This window comes from Belonocnema kinseyi, chromosome 3 (assembly GCF_010883055.1).
Source record: "Belonocnema kinseyi isolate 2016_QV_RU_SX_M_011 chromosome 3, B_treatae_v1, whole genome shotgun sequence".
In the NCBI taxonomy this organism is placed as follows: domain Eukaryota; kingdom Metazoa; phylum Arthropoda; class Insecta; order Hymenoptera; family Cynipidae; genus Belonocnema; species Belonocnema kinseyi.
In genome coordinates this window covers 24,995,009-25,007,008 of record NC_046659.1, presented here as the reverse complement: position 1 = coordinate 25,007,008, position 12,000 = coordinate 24,995,009, and the positions used below count along the sequence as shown (strand labels likewise).

At 33.9% G+C, this 12,000-nt stretch overlaps 1 long non-coding RNA gene across 1 annotated transcript; it reads left to right on the top strand.

Annotated features, from left to right (window-relative positions):
• Window positions 1–7,410: 7,410 nt before the first annotated feature.
• On the top strand, window positions 7,411–8,184 carry LOC117169184. The gene is made up of 2 exons (XR_004466624.1): window positions 7,411–7,528; window positions 7,948–8,184. It is a non-coding gene; the product is annotated as an uncharacterized LOC117169184 (long non-coding RNA).
• The last annotated feature ends 3,816 nt before the right edge of the window (window positions 8,185–12,000 follow it).

Below are 12,000 nucleotides of genomic sequence, written 5' to 3'. Positions count from 1 at the left end.
AAAGGTTGTGGAATTTTAGTACGCTAGACGTATGTAAAAAAAGGACTCACGCGCAGCGGCGTAAAACTAGTATAGAAATGTTGAAAATTGAACAAAGGTGTAAAATTCTCAACTGGGCTAAAATTTAATATGTGACATAAAATTGAGCGGTGAAAAGTCGAAAATTTCTACAAAATATTAACCTACCCTACCGAAATGAATCTTTGAGTATATACTAAAAATTCTTTAGGTCAAAGAAGCTCAAAGAAATTCTCAGCAGGTACTCAGGTAGATATTTTTAAAGGTCCAGGTAGCTCGTTTAAATGGTCTGAAGGCTTTAAAGTTTTTAAAATTTTTGTCCTCAATTGCTTTTTCAATAAACCTGGTTTTTTATTGTGCATATGGAAATCGAAAAAGTGACGCTTCTTTTGGCTTTTCATCATTCTGTCAAACTCAGTGCAATTTATATTTGATAGTGTATTATTTTTACCATACAAACAAGGAATTTTATCAATGACTTATTGTAGTGATTACAAATGAGACTCGGGCAAATTGAATATTCAAAATTTGGAATATTTAAAAGTAGTAATATGCAGTAATAATATACGTGATGTAGGAAAGTCGAAAAAGCTTTCTGAGTTATGAAATTTCCCTATTTCTAGGTTTGAGGAATCATCTTTGCTGGATTCGACACGAATCAATATGAAAATATATATATTTTTATTTGATTCGAAAAAAAATTGGATACATTCGGAAAGAGTAAAGTGGGTAGTCATTCGGAAATGTTCGGCGACATTTGACAATCATCGGAAAAAAGTCGGAGAGTGGGACATTCAGAAAGAAATCGGAAACAAAGTTCCCATTCAATTAGGAAAGGATCAGAAAGGAACCTCTTTCCGAAAACTTTCCGTTTCTTCCGTTAGGGTTATACACCAAATGTCACTTGAATTTTCCACATCCTTTTTAGCGAAAAAACAAGAGTTGTTTCTGCACAATTTCTGGTTGGGGTTTTTTGCTTTTTGTGAAATCAGTCAGACTCTTTATGCCCTTTTCTGCCGTAAAAACCGCATTTGTACTTCGATTTAGATTTTATTTATTTTTCGGAGTGTTCAGCTGTATTGTTTCGAGCGCCACCACTCTTCCATTTCTTCGAGAATTTCAGTTTTGAGTTTACGAACATGGCGGCTTTCTCAATCCCTTCACAGTTTACCTCTATTTTCATTGATTGTAGCTTATTGACTACGTCGAAAAATCCCAAGAGATGCTTTTGAAAGTCGTCCCTGTCCTGCATTTTATATGTGTGTTGCTTGAGTAGGGTGGCTTTTTGCGCGGAACCCTTCCATGCGTAGATGGATTCTAATTTTTTCCAAGCATTGTGTGACGTGATACATCCTTTGATTTGAGCTAATTCTGACGGGCTTATGCAGAGTGTTAAATCCGTTTTTGCCTTGCGATCGGCTTTCAGCCATTCTTTGTGTCTTTCCTCTTCTTGTCTTCGATCCTCACCTTATCCGGTTATTTTGGGTTGTGGTGTTTCGCCGGACACCTGCGTCTTGGTATTATTTTTGATGAAAAGTGATTCGGCCTGAGTCCTTCATGTATCGTAGTTGTCGCGAGATAACATTTCGAGTCGCGCTATAGAATTCCTGTTCATGCAGTGCGCCATTTCTTGCGGAAAAATCAAAAGATCTTCAAATGCGCTCATATGCGCCACAAAGAAAAAAATTTCCGCCACATTGACAACCGAGTTATCAGCGATCAAAATCAGGGGGAGGGGCCTGGTGTCATTTTTTCAAATTCATCATACCTATTTTTCATAACTTCAAATGCGCTTAAATGCGCCACCACTAACAAATTTTGCGCTAACTAATCAACAAAGATATCATATTTTGTAAGGGCGGGCAGTGTAACGCAGGTGTTAAATCCTTAACAGTGATGTGCAATATAAAGTTAAGGACATGGATTCATTCAACTTGAAATGCGCTCATATGCGCCATAATTTTTTTTTCAATTTTGAAAATTGCCGAAGGAATGGAGGTTACAAAATTTTATAAAGTGATGACCATCAGAATAAAAAGTTTGCAAGCGGCATTGATAAAGGGAGTTTCCTATGGGGCTTCGAATGCGCTCATATGCGCCGTTTTCGAAGTTGACAAAACACCATAATTAACTCCCTCATTACCACTTGTTACCGATCCACTATTCAATGATATCTCCAAATAACCTAAATTACACTATACAATTTTATGAAGAGCTTTTCGTGTAGAATTTCGAATGCGCTCATATGCGCCACTTTCGAAATTAACGAAAAACCATAATCAACCCCTTCATTACCACTTGTTACGATCTACTGTCAAAAGCTATCTCCAAGTAACCTAAATTGCAATCTACAAATTTATAATAATATGTTAGGATAAGATTTTAAATGCGCTCATATGCGCTAGTTTCGAAATTAACAAAAAACCATAACTAACCCTCTCATTACCATTTGTTACCGACCTAACAACCGCTGACGCATATGAGCGCATTCAAAATTCTATACGAAAAGCTTTTAATAAAATTGTATAGTGTAATTTAGGTTATTTGAAGATATTGAATAGTGAATCGGTAACAAGCGGTAATGACGTTGATTATCGGTTTTTTGTCAATTTCGAAAGTGGCGCATATGAGCCCATTTGAAACCCCATAGGAAAATCACTTCATCAATGCGGATTGAAAACTTTTTATTTTGTTGGCCATCACTTTGTAAAATTTGATTACCTCCATATATTGGGCAATTTTAAAAATTGTCAAAAAAATGCATAGCGTATATGAGCACATTTGAAGATGAAAGAATCCATGTCCTCAACTTTATATTGTACATCATTGTTGAGGATTTAACACCTGCCTTACACTGGCCCCCTCCAAAATATTATATCTTTGTTAATTAGCTAGCGCAAAATTTGTTAGTGGTGGCGCATTTGAAGTTATAAAAGATAGATATGATGAATTTTAAAAAAGTTATAAATTTAGAAAAATAAAGCCAGACTCCCCCCCCCCCCTAGGGTCATCCATATACCACGTGGACACTCAGGGGGGGGGGGGTATGGCAAAATTCCACGCTTGACCACGAGGGGGGCCAGGCTAGAATCCACGTGGACACTCCTTTCTCTAAGTCTGTGGAAAATATACTGAAATGAGACAAGGTATACTCTAGGACCTCTAGGTATACTCGAACTTCTATATTGTGCTCGCGCACAATATAATTTTTACTTTTATTATAATTTTTTTCATAACTTTTCCTTTAAAATTCAAATCATGTTTAAGCTCACGTTCATAAACTAATCCTAATTTTTTCAGTTAATTCATCGCTCCTTTCGGACTTCTTTTAGTCCAGGAGCTCGCGACGTCACTTTAGTACTCACTAAAATTTCAGATCTTTTTGTTTTCATAGTCAACAGTTCGAAATTGGTTGACTAACAGCTGTTAGTGCATTTTGCAACAATTTATCGTTAAACTGGTCAAAAATGCTAGTGAAAAACATAATTTTAGTACTCTTGAAACCCACGGGGGATAACTGTTTGAATGCTAAGAAGTAACAATAAGTTTGACTGGCAGCTTTTCGGTGGTGCCATAGTTGACTGGCAAACTGTCAAACATGTTTAAAATTTGAGTAAAAAACGTCATTTTATTACTCTTCAAACTCACGTGGAATGATTGTTTGAATGCTAAAAACTAACAAGAAGTTTGACTGGCAGCTCCTCAGTGGTGCCAAAGTTGACTGGCAGGCTGTCAAACACGCCAATAATTCGACTGAAGAAACGTCATATTAATACTCTTGACACCCATTCGGGATGATTTTTTAGGTGCAAAGAACTAACAAACATTTTGACTGGCAGTTCCTGAGTGGTGCCAAACTTGACTAGCAGGCTGTCAAACATTAAAAAATGACAGGATGACAATTAGAACCTTCATTTTAGTACTCTTGAAACCCATATGGAATGATTGTTTCGGTGCAATCAACTAACAAGGATTTTGACTGACAGCCCCTGAGTGGCGCCAAAGTTGACTGGCAGGCTGTCAAACATGCCAACAATTCTAGAGAAGAAACGTCATTTTAGTACTCCTGAAACCCATTGGGAATGATTGTTTGAATGCTGAAAAATAACAAAGAAATTGACTGGCAGCGTCTCGGTGGTGCTAAAGTTGACTGACAGGCTGTCAAGCATATAAAAATAACAGGATGAAAATTAGAACAGTCATTTTAGTACTTCTGAAACGTATTGGGGATGATTTTTTAGGTGCTAAAAAGTAAGATCATAATTGATTGGCTGTTCCTCAGTGGTGCCAAATTTGACTGAAAGACTGTCTAGCATGTCGAAAATTCTAGTAAAAAAACGTTATTTTAGTACTTTTTAAACCCATTGAGGATGATTCTTTTGGTGCAAACAACTAACAAAGAATTTGACTGGCAGCTCCTGATTAGTTCCAAAGTTGACTGACATTTTAATCAGCAAACGAATGAAAGTTTTGTCCTTTTCATTAACTAAAATTTTCATCTATAGGATACTTCTCTAAAACTAATATGTATATAAAAAAAAAGAAACTACAAAAATCTCACTTTTTAAGTAAATTCACAGCTCGCAACAATGGGTTTCAAGAGTACTAAAATGACTTTTCTTCACTTGAATTTTTGGCATTCGTGACAGCCTGTCAGTCAACTTTGGCACAACTCAGAAGCAGCCATTCAAACTTTTCGTTAGTTTTTAGCATCGAAACAATCTTTCCCCGTGGGTTTGAAGAGTACTAAAATGACGTTTCTTCACACAAACTTTTGGCACTTTTAACAGCCTGCCAGTCAACTTTGGCACCATTTAGGAGATACCACTCGAACTTCTTGGTAGTTCTTTGCACCTAAAAAAACACCCCCAATGGGTTTCAAGAGTACTAAAAGGACGTTTTTTCACTCGAATTTTTGACATTTTCGACAGGCTGCCAGTCAACTTTGGCGCCACCCAGGAGCAGCCTATTCAAACTTCTCGTTAGTTTTTAGCATCCAAACAATCATTTCCCGTGGGTTTGAAGAGTACTAAAATGACGTTTTTTCACTCGAACCTTCGACGATTTAGCGATACATTGTTAGAAAATGCACGAACAGCTGTTAGCCAATCAACGAATTTCGAACTGTTGACTATGAAAACAAAAGAATATGAAATTTTAGTGAGTAATAAAAGGACGTCCATGGAATTGTCACGAGCTCCCGGACATTTTGAAGACTAATAATGTCTATATTTTAATAAAATATATCCACGTGGGCAAAGTATAAGGGAGGGGGAAGGGATCGCTGATAACTCGGTTATCAATGTGGCGCAAAACTTTTTCTTTATGGCGCATATGAAGATCTTCAAGATCATGTGATTTAAATTTTGATTTTTTAATTGGGGGAGGGGGGTGCCCCCCATAACACCTGATGTAGCTCCTACAGTTTTGTGGCCCAAAATTTTTTATCGGTAGCGTATTTGGGGCGAAATTCAGTGGGCTATAGAAAGATCTTTTTTTAATTGAAACTACACACAATACGCGTTTTATCTTTATTTACACTAAGAGTTTTCACGTACCTTGGTCCCATAACCTGTTAAGAATACATAAGCAGTATTCCGGGATTAAACATGTGCATTTTAACAAAGGGCACACAGCCAATAAGAATGAGAATGATGCGAATGGCGGAGAAGTAAAATATAATATCGATCAATGCGACATCTATGATGAGCGGGAAAGTTTAAAATATGTTTTATTTGATCTCTAACAGTTTATTTATTTCAGTAACTTATACCTGTCTATTATCTTCAGTTAATACTTTTGAAAATATTTCGTGACAATAAGTTGTTAATTGGCTGTCAAAATTAATCGTTTGTTTACATACGAAGGACGTTGTGAGATAAGGAAATGCACTCACACCGCAAGCGAATCTTTACATGAAGTAGTGCATTGGTACAAGCGTCAAACGGTGTCTGTATGAGTACTCTTCTTGCAATGATTCATATTGTCGTCTTTTCTCTGATACTCACGCCTATCTATCTTACTCTTAACTTATTGGCATGGATGAAGCCCTTCATGTTGACTGGTGTTTTAATAATACTCACGTTGCGTATATCCAAGACCAAGACTGTTCGTAACATAGGGGGGAATAAAGTACTCTGGAATCAATAAAATATTGCTTTGAAACGTCAATAGGTGCTTCCACTCCCCTTCAAATGCATATACTATGATTTGAAAAGAATAAGATACTGTTTCTTTTGTTAATTCAAATAAAATGTTATTATATTATTGAAATAATTATTAGCCTCAACTGCAGTGGGACTTCGGTACCGTGTGGAGATAGAAAGAGACGTTCGTTCGATTTTCGACTTCGAAAAGCATCGCAGTCCCACTACTGTAGATGTTGTAAAATTTAAAAGTAAAATATTATAAAGTTAAATACACGTGAAAGGAGCAACCGATATATCCTATAAATCTGTAGCATCATGCATTCAATTTTGAAGTGTGATGTTATGGTTGCAAGAGTGACAATGTTTAGTTGCATAGTACATTACCATAATCCATGTTCTCGCGTTTTTATCCAGATTAAATTCTTAACTGTGCTCCATACATCATTCTAAACTAACATAATATTTTATTATAGTTAAAAGACTTTTTATTTAAAAGAAAATCAGCTTAATAGAATATCCGCAGCATCGAGAATCGAACGTACGCACCGCACGCTTATAAGCCGCACGCCCAAGAACCATAGCTACGATGCAACGCTGAATACGATTTCATAAATACCGACGGCATTCTTTCGACACTTTCGAACTTAGAAAAAAAGACGATTGAAACTCGATGTATCAGATAAGATTATTAAACTTAAATTTTTAAAAAGTAAATCAATATTTTAGACCATATCTTTTTCAAGGTTGTTGGATCTGAAATTTGTTCTGCAGAAATGAAAAATATCAATTTGCATCTCGGTTATTTTTTTAAAAGTTTTCCCCCCTTCAAAAATACGTATAAAAAGACATAATAACATTAATGTACATTTCAAAAAAAAATTATAGCGAAAATTTGCAGATATAAACGAATATTTTTTGGAATGAGAATTAAATAAAGGATTAATAAATGTTCCTTGATTTTTCGATGAGAATAATTCCCATTTAACATTGCTATATAATTAATAATTACGAAAAGTAATTACTGATTAAAAATATACAATGCTCTATGGGGAAAAAAGTTTCTGTGCATAATATAATGCAAAAAATACATTTTTTGAAATTTCGATTTTGCATCGTTTCAAGGCAAATTAGAACCGCATACGCGCGCTCCGCTCGCGCCCAATTCTTTTACATGCAATTATATTATTTGGAAATGAAGTTCAATAAAATACCATGAACTTAATTTTTATTTTTACATAGCTTTGCATGGGTGCCCTCTCACGATGTCCAATAACTGATTGTGCAACTCTCAACATTTGCATCCAACTTTGAAAAAACAACCTTAACATGACGACGCGCGCAAATTTCTATAGACCTACTTAGTAAGTTTTATAACAAATTACCGAATACATTTTTGACTGAGTGTTTTAATTATAGTAAAAATTAGGGGGAAAATGATTCCATAAAATCTTGTAAAAGCACAATACCATTCTATTGAAGAGATTATTAAAGTACTGGAAGCAATTAACAAGCAGAAAAAAATGAAATTAATTAAGAGAAAAGTTTGTACCATTATTCAAAATCTTCAGTGCTATTTTCATGCATTTGTGAAATAAACATATTGAACCCTTTACCTTATTTCACTCGAAAATTGGTCGGATTCATGTGTTTTTTGTTCAGAAACCTAGTAACCGGCGTGACCGTTTTTTTTTTGCGTTGTGCAGACTATTTTAATTTCAATTCATTATGGAAGATATTAACACTTACATGTTTAGTAACAATTTCTTTGTATCTGTTGTAGGGCATGATAGCACTGAGGCGAAACGCAACGGCAGTCACTCATGAAGACCTCATGGAGGCGATTAACGAAGTACAAGCCAAGAAGAAGGCCAATCTCAATTACTATGCTTAAATCACTTGCGAGAGTAAACAAAAGCATGTTCGCAAATCATATTCAGACAATTAATAATTGCTAGACAAGGATATTGTGTAAACGTATATTTGTATCTTCAGGAATAAACAACATTCTTTGGACAAATTCAGTGTTGAAAATTTTAATAATGCATACATAAATACATACATACATATTACATTTTCTGAATTAGTAACTATAAATTAGTTCCATCCTTCCTGTAATGAGGCATTCACTATATCATGAATTTTGCTTATACACGAATGAACACTTTTAATCTATTATTACCACTCTTAATGTCTTCTGTGGCTTCTTTTTTTAATCCTGCAAGGCAAAAATATAAAAAAATATAAATTCAATTAGGATACAGATATATGTATAAATACCTCATTTTTACATATTTTTGGCATAATATTTTATTCCACTCCCCTATTTTGTGCTAAAAACTCGAAACTTCGAGTCGAGTCGGGTCATTTTTAGTCAAGTTCGAGCTGGTTCCAGAACGTTATGGAAACTAGCTACTTAAAAGTTCAAATCTTTCATGTTTCAAAAATATCTACCGTTATCCCTACTAAAAAAAAGTCAGGAATCGTCGGAAAAAAAGTCAGGACTTCTGGCCATTTTTGCTACGTTTCTCGATCGAAATCATCAGGAAGTCTGAATTGATGACAACATTTTCAGAACTCGACAGAGCTTAGGTTCGAAGGATAATACTATTATTAATGGCCCACGAATAGAATGACACAAAACCTAATCCCTTTTATATCTCCCTGGTTACTTACATTGTATTTATCCTAATTTTAAAATTTTAAGGAAAATGTTTAGGTATCTGAAATCGTCAAAACCCTTGGATTCTGAATTTCTAACTTCTGGATCAGATTTGTTTAATAGGGATGTTACCTAAATTTCCATATGATTCGCGACTACGGGATTTTTCGGGTGGCTGAGAAACAAATTTGAGATTAAACTTTGGATCCAATGGCAGCGGAAGCGGGAATATAGGGTGAGACAACCTTTCGGATAGGCGGAGTGGTGGGGTCCCCTCTCGAGTTGCAATAAACGAGATGTTTATGTTTCGAAGAAGTTGCAATGCACGAGGTTTGACTGTATCTTTGAGTAACGAAAGGTTTCGATTACTCGAGGATATTCGAGCTCTTTGGAAAGCCAAACTCGAAACCTAACAAACTCGACTCAATCGAACTTCAAGTTTTTTCTACACCACATAATATATGGATGTCAGTCAAAAATTAGATTATACCATGTGCCGAGAATATTATACCCTTGTATTTAAAATAATATATTTTTTAAAAATAAAGTATGTTATTGCGCCTATTTTTCTTCACAAATAATATGCTCCAATTATTTTTAGTTTATTCAGCATCAAAAGGGGGCGTTTAAATACAAGAGGTTTCATTTTTCGTGTACACTAGATTACACAGATTACATGGGATTTCAAAAACTTACACAAGATTAAAGTTAAAAGTTTACACGGTATTAAAATTAAATAATGCAATTGAAAGAAGAAATATCAAAATTACTAATAATATAAGAGATTGTGTGACCAACGCATTAGCTGACTGGTAATTCTCGATTCGTTTATTCAAAAGCATAGAATTTCTTAATTTCGACTTGGATATTGCAAAAATATTTTTTCCGAATTTGAGCAACATATGTAAAAAATAGATCATTTACTTGATTTCAAAATTGTACGTTTTATTCCCGATTGACAAAATCGAATATATATGGAAACTTATTTGTCTCGAAATCAGTATCTATAGTTCTAGACAAGCGCTTCTATGCACGTAAAATGTACATTCAATCAAGTAAGCTGAATTACTGGGGCCATTTACTTGAAAGAAGCCAGTATTTACAAATATTAGTCAATTTTTGGACCCGAGAAGACAACAGTGTTCTTTAACGTATTTTTGCGCGCTGTATTTAAATCCGTCGCTCGTTTCCCACCATCAGATCAGGTTTATGAGATAATAGACCGGGAGCTAATGACATTTGCCGTTTTGCCGTTTTCACCATCGTGTTCTATATGCAAAATAAGTACAATAAGCCTATTTTCCAAGGACCACGCGTGATACAACCCGCCATTTTAAAAGTTCAAAATGTTAAAATATTTGAAAAATTAGAACTATTAACTAGTATACGCCGTGTACTTAAAAGTATTCTTCGTGTACGACTTTTATATAAAAAAAGAACATGGCATCCAAATCCAAGTGATAGTAAGTGTTAATATACAAGGGTTAAAAGTTAATAAAAATGTGAAAAAAAAACCAATTAACTAGTTCATGCCACAGAGAGTTTAGATTTTTTAGCCGTAGCAAATGTTAAAAAAATTAGTGGCATACATTTTCCGGTGATACTAAATTTGTTATTAATTTTTCAAATATGGTCGAAAAGTCATAATTTAGAAAATTAATTAGTGGATGCCATCACGTTTTTTGATAAATTTACAATAAAAAATAGCTAAAAAACAAGTGGCACACATTTTGCGGTGATACTACTATTTGTTAAAAATTGTCCAAATATGACCGAAAAATCATAATTTATAACAATTAAATACTGGATGCCATCACGTCTTTTGATAATTTTACAGTAAAAAAAGCTAAGAAACAAGTAGCATACATTTTGCGGTTATACTACTATTTGTTAATAATTTTCAAACTATGACCGAAGTGATATATTAGAACAATTAACCAGTGGATGTCATCACGTTTTTAAGGGTTTACATTTAAAAATTGCTAAGAAACAAGTGGCATACATTTTCCGGTGATACTACTATTTGTTAATAATTTTCAAAGTATGACCGTAATGTCATAATTTAGAACAATTTACTAGTGGATGCCATCACGTTTTAAAATATGATGGTTTCACAATAAAAAATAGCTAAGAAACAACAAGTGGCATACATTTTGCGGTGATACTATTTGTTAAAAATTTTCAAAATATGACCGCAAAGTCATAATTTAAAACAATTAACTACTGGTCATAATAAAAATATGGCTAAGAAACAAATGACGGAAAAAAACAAGTAATGTAAACCATTAAGTATAATTAATTGACTTATCGTTAACACGTATATTTTTATTACGGCATACAATTCATGGTAAGAGTAATTGTTACAAACAATTATTAAACAAAATAATGAGAACATTGTGGAACATTTATCTCATGTATACCATTAAGTATGATTAATTGACTTATCGTTAACATGTATATTTTCATTATAGCATTTAATTCAAGGTAAGAGTAATTTTTATGAACAAACAATAAACACTTATTAATATTTGTTACTAATAACTAAAATATTCAATGACATACCACTACCTTCTCATATCTATTTCGTTAATAAAATAAACAAAATCTATTTGAAAAAAATACTGTTCCCCTCCATAATTTTACTGACTTAATTTCATAATTACAAAATTATAAGTCTGCATGTTCGAAAGATACGAAATTTTATTGATTATAATATTCACAGTAATATCTAAAAATAAAATAGTATTCTATTCCATGTACCTAGCATCCACTAGTTAATTGTTATAAATTATGACATTTCGGCCATATTCTCAAAATTATTAACAAAAAAGTAGCATCACCAAAAAATGTATGCCTCTTGTTTCTTAGCTTTTTTTATACTAAAACCATCAAAAAACATAATGGCATCCACTAGTTAATTGTTATAAAATATGACTTTTCGGTCAAATTTTGAAAATTATTAAAAAATAGGTGTATCACAGGAAAATGTTTGTCACGTTTTTCTTAGCTATTATTTTTATTGTAAAATCATCAAAAAACGTGATGGCATCCACTAGTTGGCCATATTTTGAAAGAAACCCAAGACGACTCTCTCGGTTCCAGTTCTACTTCCCCCCTCTCCCAACCCTCCCTTATTAACTGAAGTTTTTGGTGGAACTGACGTTAGAACTACAA